The sequence below is a fragment of the Mustela nigripes genome, chromosome 16, assembly GCF_022355385.1.
Source record: "Mustela nigripes isolate SB6536 chromosome 16, MUSNIG.SB6536, whole genome shotgun sequence".
NCBI lineage: Eukaryota > Metazoa > Chordata > Mammalia > Carnivora > Mustelidae > Mustela > Mustela nigripes.
The window spans coordinates 47,414,809-47,433,140 of NC_081572.1; the positions used below are offsets into that span (position 1 = coordinate 47,414,809).

Here is an 18,332-nt window from a genome sequence, read left to right on the forward strand (position 1 = left end):
GAAGTTGAAAGGACCCCACTCCTACTATCAAAGCCACTGTCAAGCCTTCCTGACACCCTGTAACCGTGCACCTTCCCACCTTCCACCAAGTGGAAAATGAACTCCAAGCAGCAAACAAAACAAACAAACAAAAAAACAAACAAACAAAAATAAACTACATGGAGTTACTTTGGACACCCGTCAGGTTGGCAAAAATCCAAACATCTGACTATACGTTCTCTTGGCGAGGCTGTGGGGAAACAGGCACTCACAGTTGCTGATGCAGTATAACGGCAGCCAGCCCTGCAGAGGGCAAGTGGGCAAAATCAATCAAACCACAAACGTGTTTACCCGCCCCCGCCCCAGCAATGTCCCAGGGACCTGACCCTTAGGTCCACCTACAGGTGCCCGAAAGGATGCAGGTAATATGACTGGGTGTAGGTGCATGGATGCCACTGCAGAAGGGATGGGACAGAAAACAAAGTAAAACAAGGGAAATGACTCTTGTTCCTCCAAGAAAAGGGAATACTACATAGCTCAAAGAGAATGACGATGACTCTCCAAGTACTGACGTAGAAAAGTCTCCAGGCTACAGTGGTCGGTCAAAGAGCAAGGTGTAGAGGCTAGGTGCGGGAACAAAAAGGGAGAAGGAAGGATATAAGTCTGTAAATTTGTGTTTGTCTTATTTGTGTAAAGGAACACTAGAAGGATATCGAAACTACTGAAAGGGGTTTTCTATTAAGGAGAAAGGAGGTGGGGAACAAGGTAGATGACATCAGAGGAGAAGGACAAGATCTCTCAAAGTATACTTTTGTATCTTTTTATTGTAGACCAATGTCAATGTGTGGCCTATTCCAAAAAACATAAAAAGAAAATGAAACATTTGGACAAAATGTAAGGGGCGCCTGGGTGGCTCAGTGGGTTAAGCCTCTGCCTTCAACTCAGGTCGTGATCTCAGGGTCCTGGGATTGGGCTCCGCATGGGGCTCTCTACTCGGCAGGGAGCCTGCTTCCCCCTCTCTTTCTGCCTGCCTCTCTGCCTACTTGTGATCTCTCTGTGTGTCAAATAAATAAATAAAATCTTTAAAAAAAAAAAAAAAAAAGTAAGCCCTATCCTCATTAAAACAATATCAAAGCCCTTGGCCAGCAGGTCCCAGATGCTGGTGGCCTCAGCAGGACAGGAGTAAGCGTCACCCGGGCCCTCCATTCCTCTGCTGGCTCACCTGTGAGAGCCCCCACGACCCCGGGAAAGCTCAAGGGCAGGCACCAGCAGCCAGCCCTGCCACAGTCTCTGCCAGGCTCTGCAGGTTTCACACCTGGAAGGCTGCAAATGGCCTATGGTGGTCTTTCCCAACCATCCACACCCCTTTCCAACCTGTACTCTCCCCTGCACTGCCCAGAGATCTGTGCACCCCCATCCCCACCCTCCCATCCCTACTCAACCCTCCTAACCCTCACCCCCACTCCATCCCATGCCCGGCCCCGAACAGGTCTCTCTCTGATCAGCAGGGGCAAAGGGAAGGGAGGGAAGAACAAGAAACCACGAGCCCCCACAACTTGAGCAGCAAGAGAGTCCCCAGCACCGGCGACCAGCCAGGCAGCAGCAGAGTATTGGGGCATGCGGGTCGATCCGACACAAGTTCCGTCTGCCAAGACGGCACATGACACAGCCCATGGGGAGCAGGAAACACAGCTGATACCTTATGGTGGAAGCCCAAAGGGTACAGACCCAGGTGTGGACTGGGCAAGGGGGAGATCAAGGTGGGCGAGTGGCCCACAGAGCACACTCCAAGCAAAATAAGTGGCTCGGTCCCTAGCGCGGCAAGCAGAGAGAGGACAGTGGTGAGAGGTGAGGCCAGGAGAGACTCTTCCTCCAGGCCCTCCAGGGCAAGGGGCATCCCGCCCTCCAGACCCACCAGAGAGTGCAAGCACCCCAGGAGGCAGCCCTCCTCCCTGCCGATCTCTCTCTCTCTCTCTCTCTCCCTCTCTCGGTCCCTGGAGAACTAAGGGGGGAAAGCTGAAAACAAAAGCTGCAAGTGAGGACAGGCTTTGGCCCTCAAAGGGGTGATACTCATTGGTCTGGAAATTTCTCTCTGAAGTGACTCAGTGCTCAAAAGATGCCAAGTGAAGGAGGTAGTGCGCTCTCTCATCTTCAACAAAAGCAGCAGCAAAACCATGTTTCCACACGACCTCCCGGAAGGAGCATGACCTTAGGCTGACTGATTTAAATGATATTTCCATGAGCCTCACAGGGCAGTTTTTTAGAAATCTCATTTCTGAGGCCTCAATTTGGAAGCCAGTGGGTTACAAAATGAGTTTTTTCTCTTAAAGAAGACATTTCCCCTTTTCAAATTTTAAATGGATTTCCTTCTTCCAATTTGAAAAGAACAAAAACAAAGACCTTGATAATAACTTTTAAGTTTCTATCAAAAAGATTTCTTAAATATTCACCAGTCGGTAGTGTGACACAGCACCCAAATGCAAACTCAAAGTGGCGAGTCTATCCCATGCCACGCCCCTGGCCACCAGGCCCCCAGCCGGATGCAGCACAGAGCAAGGGCCTGCCCTCCTCCCGGGACAGGCAGCCTTGTGGGAGAGCTGACCTCTTTCACAGGGGATGGCTCAGGAACAGGGCAGGCGTGCGTCACAGCGGTGGGCAGAGAAATCAGGGGCCTTCCCCCAGTGCGGCAGACCTGCTCATGAAACCCTTCCGGTGTCCCCATGTGATGCCAGTGCTGAGGGCCCCAGAAGGAAATGACCATCACTGACAGGTCACAGGTCTCCCTGAAGTGAGCGAGCTGACCACGACCTAGACCAGCTCTCTGGACTGGATCAGAGTGAGCTGGTGAACCTCAGGCAAACACATTTCCTAAGGAACTAGCCTGTGGCCTCTTCTGGGGGCTTCCTTTTTTTTTTTTTTTTTTTTTTAAGATTTATTTATTTGACAGAGAGAGAAACAGCGAGAGAAGGAACACAACCTGGGGGAGTGGGAGAGCGAGAAGCAGGCTCTGCACTGAGATGGGAGCCTGACGTGGGGATCGATCCCAGGACCCTGGGATCATGACCTGAGCCGAAGGCAGATGCTTAACCATCTGAGCCACCCAGGCACCCTATCTCTTCTGGGGACCTCTGAAGACAGTGGCAATCAACTGTGTGGGAGGAACAGGCTGATGCCCACCTCAGCAACATATTATGGGCTCAGCATCACCAAAGGGAAAAGTCACATTCAGCGAACAAAAGTGCTGCCAGCTTGACCGCTGCTCTTACCTAAGAACAGAAGACAACATTTGGGCATCAGATTAGGTATGGCTTAGTCTACTCTCTATTGTACATCAGAGATGGGGAAACTGAGGCCCAGAGAAGTCTCTGAAATGCACGCAGTGCTAGAGGTCCTTGGTTCCCCTGTCTAGCTCTGAAGTCATCCTCCGGGCTGACCGCTTCCCCTCCATGCTTCCCCATCTGAGCACCATCACCAACAGCCCCGCCCGCCCTCACCCACAGCCACCTGGTTAATCAACCTCTCCAGCCAGCAAAGCAGAATTCCCTCTCGGCCTCCTGACACCTCTGGGAGCTGCAGACCCCACTGCCCCCAGCAACAGAGGAGGGGACAAACCACAGGAAGTGCTGACCTCTTCCTACCATGGTCGTTCAAGGGAAAGCTCTGTACCATTCCGGTGATGGTTGCACAGACTGTCAAGACTCCTGGGTACTAAACAAACCAATGATTTAGAGAAAACAAACCTAGCTACTAACAGCAACTGCAGTGACAAGGCCACAGGTCAAGTTTGAGTCTGATCCTTCCTACTTCCAAATTTTCTTCGATGACCATTAAAAGAGGCACCATAAATATTCTCCAAGACTCAGGATAAAAAAGAAAATCAACCTGGAAATATCGTATTACAGACAGTCTATTTTGGTAGAGCAGACTGAAATACAAATCAAAATTAAGCACAAACTAGGTCCCAAGCATGGGATGTGGGTCCTGAATGGCCCAAAAGACCTGGTTAAAAAGCCGTACCCCCTAGGCAGGCCTGAGATCTTCAGAGTCAAATCCCCATGGCTCCTCCCCAACCCTGGTCCAGGAGTGAGGGCCTCTGTGGTTCTGGAGAGAAGTCCCTCGGAGCTGTCCCACTGGTTCCACTGGCAAGAAAACCACTGGACACCACATAATCCTCTTTACCCAGCATCTCTGAGCTTAAACCACCTTACTCTGGGGAAGGCTGTCCTCCCACATTCCTTCCTTGTCTATTTACCCCCCCTCCCTTGTTTGCTAAACAAATATGAAATGGCCTTAAGTAGCGGGTTCCCAACCCACACATGTGAATCTCTGGGGAGCTTTGGAAACATACTTGGGCTCAGGCCCCCTCCCAGAACAATTAAAACAGAAGGTGGTGGGGCACGAACAATGGCATTTAAAAAAAATAAAAAATTTTAAAAAAGGCAGCTCCCCAGGCGATTCCGACAAAACATAGGAGCCAAGCAGAAAACCACTGGCTTAGAGAAGCCCAGAGGACAATGAAAAGCACCTCAACAAAGAAATCCAGGCAACGAGGAAAGGAGGGGGTGCTGGGTTAGAACCCAAAGTACAGGCCACACCGGAGCTAGCACGGACTGACTTTGAGCTGAGCTTCCTGACGGCCAAAGCAAAGAGGGTTCTCTGTCCACAAGCAAGAAATAAAGCAGATTCGCAGAAGTTCTTCCTTGCCCTGGGGCCTGAGATGAACACCTCCCTGATACCCTCTGAAGGACACACACCGTGTTGCAACGAGAGCATATGCCACTTCTCACCCCACAGGGCAGCCTTCGGAAGGGTGCCCACCGGTCCGCAATGGGTGTATCCTGGGCTGCCCTTGAAATCCATGCTAGAAATAAAAGCCTACCCGAAATCAAGGTCCACACATACAATATGTCACCAAGTTCACGCTGTCTTCCTGACCACAACATACCTAGCCTGCTCCCCTGAACACCAGCGCCTTGTCATGACAACAGAAGGGCACAGACGCTGTTTACTGAAGTAGAGAAATAAAGGAAGTGACTCATGAAAACACCAAGAACACTGAGACTGTCCCCATAATGCAGGAGCGGAAAGAGTCAAGCATTTCCCTCAATGCCAATGCAGAGAAAGGCCACTGCTCACCCTCAGACCCACTGCTGGTATCTCTCAGCTCTCAGAGCTCCCAAGACTGGCAGCCGGTAAGCAGGCCTCACGGCCACCAAAACCAAAAAATAACAGAGGCCTCCGAGTCCCTTACACATAGTATACTTTGCTGTTATGTATGATATACCTCAGGAAGAAGTTCTCTATATATGTGTTAAAATCAAAGGATTCAGGAAGTGACCACCCTCCTACCCCTTATTCATGACATTTTCTTTTTGGTCCGTGCACTGCATCACCACGTTTCAAAGTGGGCACTGACAAGTTACAGCGGTGACTACTCACAATCGCCAAAGGCAGAAACAACCCCAGTGTCCATCAGCAGACAGGCAGATGCACTGAGGTCGAGCTACACAATGGAATACTATTCAGCTATAAAAAGGAATGACACACGTGACCCCAGGGCTGAACCCGGAAAACACTGCTAAGTGACAGAAGTCAGACACAGACGGTCACATATGGAGGACGCCATGCATGTGAAACGCCCAGCGCAGACAAATCCTAGGGACAGAAAGCAGATCAGTCCTTTTCAGAGGCTGGGAGATGGGAGGATCAGGAGCAACTGCTTAATGGGTACAGGTTTCCTTCCGGGGTGATGAAAAAAGTCTGTCAACGACACTGTGGTAACCACTGCCCAACAGCGTAAATATACTTAATGCCCCTTCTTAACGCTTTGAAATGGCTACCAGGGTAAATTTTGTGTCACATGTATTTTACAATAAAAAAATTAAAATGGGAAAATGCTTCATTGTTCTGGTGGCTCAGTCAGTTAAGCATCCAACCCTTGATTTCGGCTCAGGTCATGTTCTCAGGATTGTGGGATCGAGCCCCACATTGGGCTCCATGCTCAGCACAGAATCTGCTTAGGATTCTCTCTCTCCCTCATCCTCTGCCCCAACCCTGTGCTGCGCGTGCCCATTCCCTTGCTCTCTCAAATAGATAAATAAAAATTTTTTTTTAAATCATTGTTTTGCCCCAATAGAAGTGCTAAAAAAAACTCAACCCACATTAAGATTTTGTATAAAGATGCATCATTGGGGCGCCTGGGTGGCTCAGTTGTTAAGTGGCTGCCTTTGGCTCATGTCATGATCCCAGGGTCCTAGGATCAAGCCCCACATCGGGCACCATACTCAGCGGGAAGCCTGCTTCTCCCTCTGACATTCCCCCTGCTTGTGTTCCCTCTCTTGCTGTCTCTCTCTCTGCCAAATAAATAAATAAAATCTTTTTTAAAAAGTGCATCATTATTCCACATGTGCAGAAAGTCAGCTTCAATCCCAGAGCATTCAAAAATCAAAATTAGGATGGCAGGTGATCAGTCTTCTCTTAAAAACAAGTTTCCAAAGAGCCCATATCTGCTTGCGATGTGTATCAAAGCACTTATCCGTGATGTAAGTCTGGGATTTGCTTTGGAAATAATCAAAGAGGGGGGAGGGGGCAGGATCCTAGATGAGCACACTCAGATATTCTATACTTATATGATTGAAATTCTCCATAATGGTAAGTTGTGCTTTGTTTTCAAGCAATTCCCGAATCTTTCATATTCTGGATAATGCTCTGCAGAGGTAAAAAGAACTAAATGCTCCAAGGCTGTCAAGTTCTGGTGGCTCTACCTGGGCCCTCCCCCTGTGCCCTACAGTTTATGGTCACCAGGGCAGGCCCATCCACAAGAGGCCACATACAGGGCTCCCTGGTAAAGAACCAGAGCCCCAGTTCCCACTGCCAGGCAGCAACACATGGACTCATCTGACCTAGTCCTTTACCCTGCAAATCGATACATTATCTAGACCTCCAAGATACCTGCCCCGAATTCAGCTATCAGCTAGGGTCAGGAAACAGGGAAATCTTTCACTGGAATGCCTTTAACAGAGCTATGGAACCCCCACCGCTGCAGAAAGAGCTCACCTCCCTGCACCAAGGAAGCAGGATGCTGCCAGTCTCTCATCTCATCTCAGGATGCTACAACAGGAGGCTAAAATTTCAATTGCCTATCCACTTGCTTCTCCTCCTTCTCCTTCATCTTCCAGAACTAGATGAGGGGTGGGAGGCCAGGCAGGTATCCCTCCCTCCCACCCTGTTGTCTTCCCAGTATCTACGAAAGTGCATGGCCTGTAGTAGGTGCTCGACTAAATGTTGTCCGATCCTGACTTCTGATGGATACTGTTCTAAAGATGCATCATAAAGACTAGCTATTCAAAAATGCCAGTGCAAGACATCAAATGGAAGGCACCAGAATGTACCAGTGTTGGGTGCCAGAAAAGGAGAAGACAGGAGACAAGGGGTTATGGTACAAACGATACCACCGAAAATAGCATCAGAGATGCTCTGGAATGTAGAGCCCTGGGTCACAGAGAGCGGGGCGTGGAGAGAAGGGGTGGCTGTGTGCCAGGCAGAGGAGGGTGCGAGGCGAACGTCTAAAGCAGGGAGGGCAAGGAGGAAGGCATCAAACAGAGAGGCTGGCAAGCTCTACCACCCTGAACCCAAGACGTGTCCATGACCAACGCTGTGTAAGGCCCTGGTCTCCAGAGCAGGGCCCAGGGAATGAAGGGAAATGAGGAGGCATCATGGGAGGGGTAGGGGCTATGGAGAACGGGCACACGAAACCCCATCCAGAGATGGCGCCGACATTGGCGCTGACCCACTGTTGCCAGGCAACCGTGCAGGCCCCTGGCTGCCAAGTGTTCTGATTTGTCAATGAATCTCCAAGTTTGGATTGCTATGTAAGATCTCCTGATTTTCATGTTGGCGACTCTGGTAGACAGAATAATGGCCTCCCAAAGATGTCCACATCCAAATCCCAGTTACACGGCAAAGAGGAATTAAGATAGCTGACGGGATTAAGGTTTCTAATCAGCCGACCTCAAAACAGGGACAGGAGCCCGGATTATCCAGTGGGCCCAATGTAATGGCAAGGATCCTTAAAAGCGGAAGCGGGAGGCAGATGTCAGTGTCAGAGTGATGCGGTATGAGGACAGGACCAGCTACTGCTGGCTTTGAAGACAAAAGCGGCCATGAATCAAGGAACGTGGACACCCTGTAAAAGCTGGAAAAGGCAAGGAAACAGATCTTCTCCTAAAGCCTCCGAGAAGGAACACAGTCCAGGCTACACCATGATTTTACCCCCGTGAGGCCTGTGTTGGAAGTCTAACTCACAGGACAACTATTTTAAGCCACTGCATTTGTGATCATTTGTTATAGCACCCATGGGAAACTAATACAACAACCAAATTTCATTTTTAAAAAAAGGACAGTACAGCCCCAACAAAACACATCTGTGGGCTGAATGGGGCCCACGGACGACTTCATCTAGTCTACTCCAAGGAAGAGTTGAAGGCTGGGCATCTCCTGGGTACTTTGCACAGTGCCTGGCCCAGGAGCTCTCTGACACGCATCCCAGGGTTAACCACTAGGTACCTTACCTTCAAACCCACTCACAAAATTCTCCAGGGATTTCTGGAGAAACAGAGCTGCCTGGAGCACCTAGCAGGCTCAGTGGGTAGAGCATGCAACTCTTGCTCTCGGGACCACGAGTTCAAGCCTCATTTGGGCATAAAGCTTCCTCACCAAGAAAAACGAAAAATAAAAGCTGCTTGAGTATAAGCATCGGGAGCTCCATTCCCAGAGGACCTGCTAGCCATAAGCAATGCAGGCACATGCCCAGACCTCACCTAGGACCTGAGACACTGGCCTACAGTATCGTGGACTGGCTGAGAACCCTTCTCAACTCTGCCTTCTCCTGCAAGCATGGAGAAGAGAGGGCTGTGCAGCTCCCTGGGGAAGCCTCCAGAGCCCCCCCCCCGCAGCCAGCCACCCACAGAGCACCCTCTGGCTCAGTGACTCCCCAGCACCTAAAGCAATGAGATCACTTTGGGTTTTTTTAAACAGCAGAGGAACACTTTTCAAAGGAGCTCTTTTTAGTTTCCCACATTCAGAGCGGCACAGAGCTGCTCTGATCAGAGGCAAAGTGGAGGACCCAGAGCACTGCCCACTCAACCACCGGAAGGTTGTGCGCAAGCCACGGCCGACTGGGCGCACTCAGCACTAGGCAGGTTCTGCCGCATATCCAGCCCTTCCCTCCACCCCGCCCACCCTGCTCAGCCAGGCTAGAGCCACCCTTCAGGCCCTCAGCAGCGCAGTTCTCTGGCCCGGAGGCCTCTCACTGGTGTGCCCCAGAGCTCCCACTTTTCCTTCCTACCTAACGTCTCCTCTGAAGCCTTCTGTGACACCCAGATTCACTCTCGGGGTCTGATACCACTTTTTCCATTCCTCCCTCCCTGGGCTGCCATTACTTTCTCTCCATCAGGAGCAGCTCTCTGCAGAACACGAGCTATTCGGGTCAGGAACACACAGCTCTTCACCGATGCATTCCCATCCTACGGCGCACAGTACATAGGTGCTCAATAAACACTAAAGATGGACTGGACCACAAACTAATTTTTTTCTGGAAACATCCAAGTTGTGATATGGTGACATGCATCAGATGCACGGGGTAAAACCTCCCTTCTGATCGTCCACGGATAAAGTGAATCTGCCTCAGTTGGGTACTCTGAACCACAACTATCTTTAGGATCAGCAAACAGGTGGGGCCCAATCTTTTCTCCTGCCCTCACCGGGGTTTACAGTCGTGGCTATACACCAGCTCCCGCTAGCAAAGCAGCTCAAAGGCAAACTCCAGCAGCCTGGGGAGTCATCTGTCCCTGGCACGATTCCACCTTCTCTGACGCCCCCTCCCTCTTTCCCGCAGCCTGTCCTCAGTTCCTCCACAGTAACTCAGGACCCAGCACCCCACATCTCCTCGCTGCACAGGCTTCTGGCTCCACTATTCTCCCACCTTCTAATCCCTGACGTTCCCAGAGGCTCCCCTGAGCACACAGTTCATCTTGTCAGCCCACGCAAACCATGAAAATCATCTGGGGCACTTCTAAAAAAACTCCTGGCTCTCCCTCCCGGGTCTGGGGTGGGGCCCCAGCACAAGCATTTTAAAAAAGCTTCTCAGGCCACGTGATCTGCAGGTGCAGCCAAGGAGGAAAACTGTGGGCCTGAAGGCTGTCCCATCCACACTTCCCAGCCAGCACCAAGGCCTCCAGGGCCCCTGCCTCTCCCCGAAAAGACCAGGGCTCCAGGACCTCCCTTCGCGCTGAAACACACCTGTGTTCTCTCTGGAACTGCGACCCATCCAGTCTCACCAACCTGCCCGGTCAGGCCCTGCCCCAGGGTCCCTCCCCAAACACTTGAACTCCCTACTGCTAACAGCACCGAATCCCGGGGCCGCTGCCTCGTCAGAGTTACAGCCATCGGGCCACCTTAGTCCTCATTGTTCCCAGCGGGCATCCACAGAGCAGAACTGCCTCTGTGAATGTGGGATGCCCCAACCCACCCCAAGCTCTGCCCCCTGCTGTTCCCTCCTTCTGATATGCCTTCCCATCTGTCTTCTGTACCTGGACCCTGTCCCCTGTCCTCTGAGGTCCACCTCAAATCCCACCTTCTCCCTGATGTCTTCCCTGACCCTTCCAGATTCTTCTCCATTCTCGATGCCCTGACAAAGAATCAAAATCACGACTCAGCAAACCACCAGCTTCTAATTGTCTCACAAACGTTAACTTTGTCTTCTCAATCGGTGGCAGGAAACATGGCCTTTCATTTACACCCATCATTTTGACTAGAGACCACATGCTGCATATTTTCCAGGCCAACACCGACCTCAAATATTCTGCTCTAATGTCATGAAATTGTCCTTGACTTGACGCCCATAAGTCTACATCAACTGGACTGCTTCTCATAAAGCGCTATCAAAATTCTTCCCCTTGTCCTGTTTCCCAAATTTTTGGACCCAAGTACAGTCACTGTACCCCAGGATAGCAACGGATATCAAACAGGCACTCATGGAGAGGTTGCTTTCAAGTAAAAATGTGACTTTTCAGGCTGTCACTATTCCTCCACTACGACTTTTGGGGGGAGGGAGGGGAAGGGTGCAAACTCTGAACAGCCCAGCTTCTAGCTCTCACGATTTATTCACCTCAGCCTCAAAGAGTTTACAAAACAACAAATTTGAGTCCAAACCTCCCGGGCCTCCCGAGAGCACAGGGCAGGTACTGACACATAGCTGTTTACCATTCCTTAGCTTGGGAGCTGCAGGCCATTTTCAAACCTTGGGAAAGCGATCACACCCCAACCTCCACATACACTGTTAAGACCAGAAAAATCACCCAGTTGCTGTAAGTCATATGTTAATTGCCCGCTGAGGAAGGAGACACTTTATATTTTTATTTGTAGAACTTTTTAAGACTATCGAGTTATTCTGCAGGAACCCGATCACGTTTTAACAACCGGCATTAACCAGGAGACTTTTTTTTAGTCCTTAATCCCCATGTGTCATGTTTACAGAGCCAATGTGCAGAGCTTTAGGATTACAGAGTAAAAAAGAAATGAGCCCTTTCCTCAGAGCAATTTGGGCAATTATTTTAACACAGTTTTGCAAACACAAAAACCCTTACCAGCCCACACAGACTTCCTCCCAGCCAACCCAGCTGGGGTCCTCCCAGGTTCCTACTGTACGCAACAAGGCAGACACAGGTCTTTGAATTTACTTCCGTGGCCCCGGACAGGGAGGTGAGGGGTTGTCATAGAAACAGCTTCATGAGGCTCCAACACCGGATGGATAGGTATGAGACTGGCTGGGGGCACAGGAACAAGCCTGACCCCTCCGAACCACAGTCTGTTCATCTGTTGTAAAACGCGTACCTCCCAGGTACAGCGAAGCAGTGGGAGCACCTGGCAGGGCTGTAGAGTGAGGGAGAGGAAATAATGTGGTTTTGAATCTGACACAGGTGGCAGCGAATACCAGCTGGGGTAACTTAACTGGCTGTGTGGCCTGAGGCAGGCAGCTGAACCCCTCTGAGCCTTAGTTTTTGCATATGCAAAAAGAGAAACAGTGACCCTGCAGGATGGCAGAAATTCAGTATTGTGCATAAGAGGAGTAGCATAGGGCCTGGCACATAGAAGACATTCAAAAACTGTCAGGGCTCTCTCTCTCACACACACATACACAGTTTTGGTTTTGATGGACAAGCTGATAATTACTATTGGAGGAAAACAATACCCCCCACCAAACTCTAAACACCGAAGAATATTTAATCAATCTGAACCATTGGAGGGAGGAGGAGTGACTTCCATTAACACCAGTGGCCATCCCTAATGGCCCCGTGGGAGTCTCCTGGTGCCCTGCCCTTTCTCAGCTGCATTTCTAAAAAGCCTTGACAGTGAACGTCTTGTTGATGTGTGGGAACGATGAACTGGCTTTTCTAACAGAATCCTAGATTTACTGCCCCTCCGAAGGGCACTGACATCTTACAGCCCCTTCATGAACGAACACACCCCAACTAACTCACACAGTGATGATGCCTGGGACCACAGTCCCGGTTCTGATCACAGAAGAACAAATGTGAAAACATCTCTTTGACAAACGAAACTCTCTTCTCAAGGGTCATGCCATCATCTTGTAGGCGATTCAGGTACTTTTCAGAGGCAGAAAAGCACCGCTGTGTTTGAGTATCCCAGCAGTCAGGCACCCCCTTCGTATTCAGTCCTCTGGGCCAGGGTCCCCAGATCTGGGTCCAGGGCCAGGAATGTGAGCAGCACCTGGAAACTGGCTGAAAATGTACTTTCTCAGACTTCATCCCAGACCTACTGACTCAGACACTCTGGGGGTGGAGCCCGGCAATGTGTCTAAGAGGACTTCTGGGTGATTCCAATGCACGCTTGGAGTCTGAGAAACACCAGTCTCTTCTGCAAGATGGTTATTATTAGCCCCACTTGGGAGAGGAGGAAAACGCAGCTCAGTGATTAGAGTGCTCAAAGCCACCCAGCCAGGAGACCAATTTGTACCCACGTCTGAATCCAAAGCTATTTCTCACATGGCCTTTGTAGTCAAATTGTCTGTACCATTTGGTGCCCTCGGCTACTGAGCCACCGTGATGCGACGATGACATTAGCTTAAGAGGGGTGGGAGTGAGAGGAAGGCTGAAGCCTGCACTCAGAAGTGATTAATTATAGATGCTTTTAAATCCACATCATGCATCAGCCTTAGACGGTCAGCCATCCCTCAGGACGAGCCTGATTTTCCCTGTTCCATTTATCAGCGGGGTTGCCATGAAAAGAAGGGGGGGGTGGTCCCTTCATTTACAGGCCTCTGTGCACCCGCTGCCTAGCACTGCTTTGAACAGAAAGAGAAGTTACCTGTTCTGTCTCCAGAGCGCTTGAAGTGCAGCCTTGACCGACAGGAAGGCTTGTCGGTGCCCAGGCACAAAGGTTCCAGCACCTGGGGATGCTGGGAATGAGTCACCAGAAAGAATCCAATGCATGTACACTGGGCATTTTAACAATGTTGCCGATCTGGTTCAAAGGAGGCAAACCTTTTTTTTTTTTTTTTTTTAATCTAATCCTAAATCTGGCATCTATCAGTTCAAGTGGTTCATTAAACTCTTGACATTCAACCCACAGGGCTTTCACAGATCCTAGGTTAGGAAAAAGAACTCTCATTCGCCATTCCCAGCCTTCTACATCGACTTGGTGGTGATTTTCAAGACCACAAGTGTAGGCCATAATTTAGATAAGCATACCTAACACAGAGTGGCTGATGGGGTAGGAAGCCAGGTTTGGGAATCACCCAGGCCTTGGTTTGACTCCCAGCTGTGCCAGTTCCCCACAAGTTACTTAACCTCTCTGGGTCTCTATCTCCCTCGAAGATGGGTGGGGTAATCCCATCTTATATGGTTGTTTGTGGGGGTTTTTTTTGTTTGTTTGTTTTTTTAAAGAAGGCTTCCTGGCCAGCTGGGAGCCCAATAGGGGGCAGGAACTCACAATCCTGATATCAAGATTTCGCTGAGATCAAGAATAGGTCACTTAAAGATCTGAGCTGAGATAAGAAAAGGACACTTAACAGGCTGATCCGTGCAGATGCCCTTTTTTGTTTTCCTATTTCTATGTTGATGTGAAGACAAAATGAAATGACGTTAAAAAAGTCTGCTGACACAACTTTGCATTTCAAGACATAAAAAACTTAACCACATGACAGGAAAATAGATCTAGTCAAAAAGTCCATAGATGGATTACACTCAATACACTCACTGAAGGGCTGACACTTACTTCACTCTATTTGTTTTTGTAAGTTTCTATTCTTAGAGACCGCGAACAAGCTCAATCAGACCAAAGAAAATTCCATTGACAAAGTGATCAGAAAGTGTGTCAATTTTCAAAAACTCAACAGATGGACATAAACAGTCATTTCACAGTGTAGCTGACAAAAACAAAATGTGCTCTCTCCCGCCCTCCTCAATCTTAGTTGCATTGTCCCACAGGACTCAGTCTGCCATCAACTTGCAGTAGGCCTTGATGTAGGTTTCCTCGTCTCTGTGAGACTTGGCTTCTCAAATGAGAAAGCAAGTATAAGAATATCTCCGAATCCAACAAACCCATTCGAATCCAGGCCCCATCATTTACTAGCTGTGTGACCTTGAGCACATGGCTTAAGCCTCTGAGCCTCACTCAGCTTCCTCAACTGCAGAAGCGGGATAATATGCCTGTGGCCGATGACACCCGTGTGTTACGTAACATGACAGACCCATATGACACATGACGCTAGACCAACAGTAGTGGTTTTTGCAAGAGCAAGAGAGAACCGTGAACCCTGTAGTAGGGGATCAATAAAAGATTGCTCCTCCGCCCCTGCCCAGGGCAACTCATCCACATCTCAGACTTTCACTAAGCATCTACCATGTGTCAGAGACTGGGGTAGGTGCTGGAGAAGTAGAGCAAGACTGGCCTTCAAGACGTCACAGTGCCACAAGAGCCTCAGATACAGAGATCAAGTGATTATGTGCTTGCTCCAAAGACTGCTGGGGGGCACTGAGGCTTGGAGAGAAGCACTGGTGGCACTGGCTGGCAAGGGCTACACAGAAGATGTTCTTTTAAACTGAACAGATGAAGAGAGTTCAGCAGACAGATGGGTGGCAGGGTCTGAACTAGAAAATTCCTCATATCCCCCAACCTCAAGTTCCCCAAATGCAAGCCATTTCTTTTTTTTTTCTTTTTTAAGATTTTATTTATTTATTTGACAAAGATCACAAGTAGGCAGAGAGGCAGGCAGAGAGAGAGGAGGAAGCAGGCTCCTCGCTGTGCAGAGAGCCCCATGTGGGGCTCGATCCCAGGACCCTAACATCATGACCTGAGCCAAAGGCAGAGGCTTAACCCATTGAGCCACCCAGGTGCCCCAAACCCTTTCATTTCTGCAAGGCTCAGGGTCACCAGGTACTCATGCCATGAAACGACAAACACCACAGTCATCCATGATCTGTCAATATGATAGGAAGGTCCTGGGAGACAGGAGGAACAACTGCCAAAAAGCCTTAAAAACTTTAATGCGCTTCCAGGAGTATGAAAGGACAGTTCCGTGCACGAAAATTTCTTGGCACTTTAGTCCACAAAGAACTGGAAGTTACCCTCATCTTAATGCAATCTTTGGGGGGGGGCACTTTTAAGTTCTGATGCCATTAAAATAAATCAAGCCATTAAAACAAATCAAAGTCCTAAAAACCCTCCATCTACTTTTGGAGGACTCTTATCAGAATCCCAACTCTTAGGAAATTCACACCTTACCAGGGAAGACAGTTATGTTAGGAGGCATCAATTATACTTCTACAAAGGCTTTTTTTTTTTTTTTTTTACAAGGGATGGGCCATTTCCGAGGCTGCATACACCAAGCTAGGTATCATCACTTGCAAGTTACATCTCTGCACATCGGCCACCGTGTTTTACACAACACACCTTGCTGGGACAGAGTTCTCCATCAAACCACCCAAGGTTCAAGGAGGCAAAAAGCTTGCGTAAAGGGGGAGAGATCAGTACATCCCACAGGACCATCCAAACTTGCTCTAGGTCCAGGGCCCTGTGGGATGCAATCCTGAATCGTGTCTTAACAATAATTTGCCCTTTATCTAACTCTTTACTGGCCAGTATTATCTCATGCAACGCTTACAGAAGAAAGCCCAGTGGTAACATGACTAAGCCCATATTAAAACTAAAGAAACTAGTAAGCTTTAAAAATATAAAAGCAAAAATACAGATAGAGAAAAGAGCAGATCTTGGTGGCTTCTCTGACACCATCACTGATCCCAAATACAATCACTGGAATAAGAACAAGTCAGGGAAAAAAAAAAAAAACAAAACCTGTAGTCCCTTCTGATGTTCATTTAAATACAGATGAAAACTTAATTATCAGTACGAACTCAATCACTGCTGTGCGGCATTCAGTATATGATTTTGCCAGTACCTATCATCTGGTATCTAGAGCTACAAGACGTACATGTTTTCTGCCAAATCCTCATTATCTTATGTAATTGGGAGGGGAGGTAATTAAAATTCACCTTTTTCAATTATGTTAACCTCCTATTCCAACCTCTTCTTTCACAGGGCATTTTTTGGAGGTAGAAAGGTAGAACTCATACTTCACATCTTTCCCAGCCCATTATCTTGTGTGAATGTTAAAAATAAAAAGGGGGAGGGGGTGTTATCCTGAAGATCTCTCTTTAAAAAAATTTCTCAAATGTGTGGAGAGAGCACCCCGGAGACCAAGCTTCTAGTTCTGGCAATGACACGGTATCACTGCATGACCTTGGGCAAATCACTACATCTCTGGGCCTCAGTTTCCCCCACCTGAAGCCCAACATGGTCAAGCCATCCTCTCTTAAAGCGCGGATTTCAGATGCATCCCCTGGACAAATCAGTGAAGGGACCCCAGGCCGTGCCCCTGAGTGGCGGAATGGACTTTCACAGGCCCCTGCTGGGGTTTCTGGGGAGAGCAAGCTGCCCCCATCCTCCCCAATCCTCCCCGCAAAGCCACTGGGCCAACTTCAGGTCGCAAACAAAAACCTGTTGGCACGGACTCCTCTCGGAAGGGCCAGCCTCTCCCAACGCGCTCAGCTCAGGGGGAACCGCCCCACGGGCAGAGAGAGGAAGGGTCTCCTTGAAGAGGCCGGCCCCACGCACCCATTCACCCACCCGAATTAGCCGAACAGGACCGTCGGGCGGGGTCTCTGCCATCCCACGCGGAACAAAAGGCAGCTGGAACCAGGCTCTGCCGCCCCCGTCCCCGCTGTGCTGTGGGGGTCGGGGGTGGAGAGGGAGAACCTGGTCCCTGGGGAGGGAAAAGGGCCCCGCTCCAGCCCGAAGGTGAGGGGGGACGGGACCGGATCCTAAGACAGAGAGGACCCCTCCCCCGATTCCTGGAGGAAACAGGGGCTGGGCGGTGCACGGGGGCGGGAGGGAGATCGCGCTCGGCTCGGGAGGAAAGAGGCGCCTGGCCCGAGGAGGGGAGGAAAGTGCTCTGGGGAGGTGGGGCGGGGTTGTTCCAAGCTGAAAGGTAGAGGATGAGGGCCTGAGGAGGATCCTAGATCTGGGGTGGGAGTAAGAGGAGAGCCCCAGACTCCGGAGGATGTAAAAGGAAGAGCTTCCAGATGGGAAAATTGGGGGGGGGGGGGTCCTTGCAGCGGAAAGAGGGATCCAGATGGGGAGGGGGCCATGCTCCAGCCCGTGGGGCGGGGCCTGGTGGGAAAGAAAGGGGTCCCACCTGAGTGGGACCCAGCTGGGGCACCTGGGTGCATGCTCTGGGGGGCTGGCTAGAGGGGAGCGGCGCCGTGAGGGAGTCCGTGCCCTGGGGAGGGGAGGGTCCGCGTCCCGGGGCCCGGCTCCCGTCCCCCGAGGCTCGTCGGCCCCGGCTCACCTCCGCTCCTCCGAGCCTGCCTGGGTGCGCGGCTGCGGCCGCGGGTAGCGCTGGTGAGGCGGGAGCGACCGGAGCCTGCGGAGCCGCCGCAGCCGCCGCCGCCGCCGCCGCCGCCGCCGCCGCCGCCGCCGCGTCTGGCTCCGTTTGACACCCACACACCAGCCAACATGGCGGCCGGGAGGGGGCGCGCCGGCGGCGTGCGCGCGCCCGCCGGCCCCGCCCCTCCACCCTGCCGAGGCCCCGCCCCCGCCGAGGGCCCGCCCCCGCGACCTCCCCCCACAAACCCGACCCCGCGCAGAGTGCCGAACGCTCCCGCGGTGCCGCTCGACCTACGCCCAAATCCCTCAAGCGTACCCCCAAACTCCACGCATGCATCTCAAGGACCCCCCAATCGCCCACAAACCCTCGCGAATTCATACCCGAACCC

At 50.7% G+C, this 18,332-nt stretch overlaps 1 protein-coding gene across 2 annotated transcripts in view; it reads right to left on the bottom strand.

Annotated features, from left to right (window-relative positions):
• The window catches only part of EPN2 (epsin 2), an 82,515-nt gene extending 64,504 nt beyond the window's left edge, over nt 1-18,011 (bottom strand). For both annotated transcript variants that reach the window (XM_059380490.1, XM_059380489.1), the window contains exon 1: nt 17,906-18,011. The gene's annotated coding sequence lies outside the window, so the exon portion shown is untranslated. The remainder of the gene's footprint in view (nt 1-17,905) is intronic.
• Between the last annotated feature and the right edge of the window lie 321 nt (nt 18,012-18,332).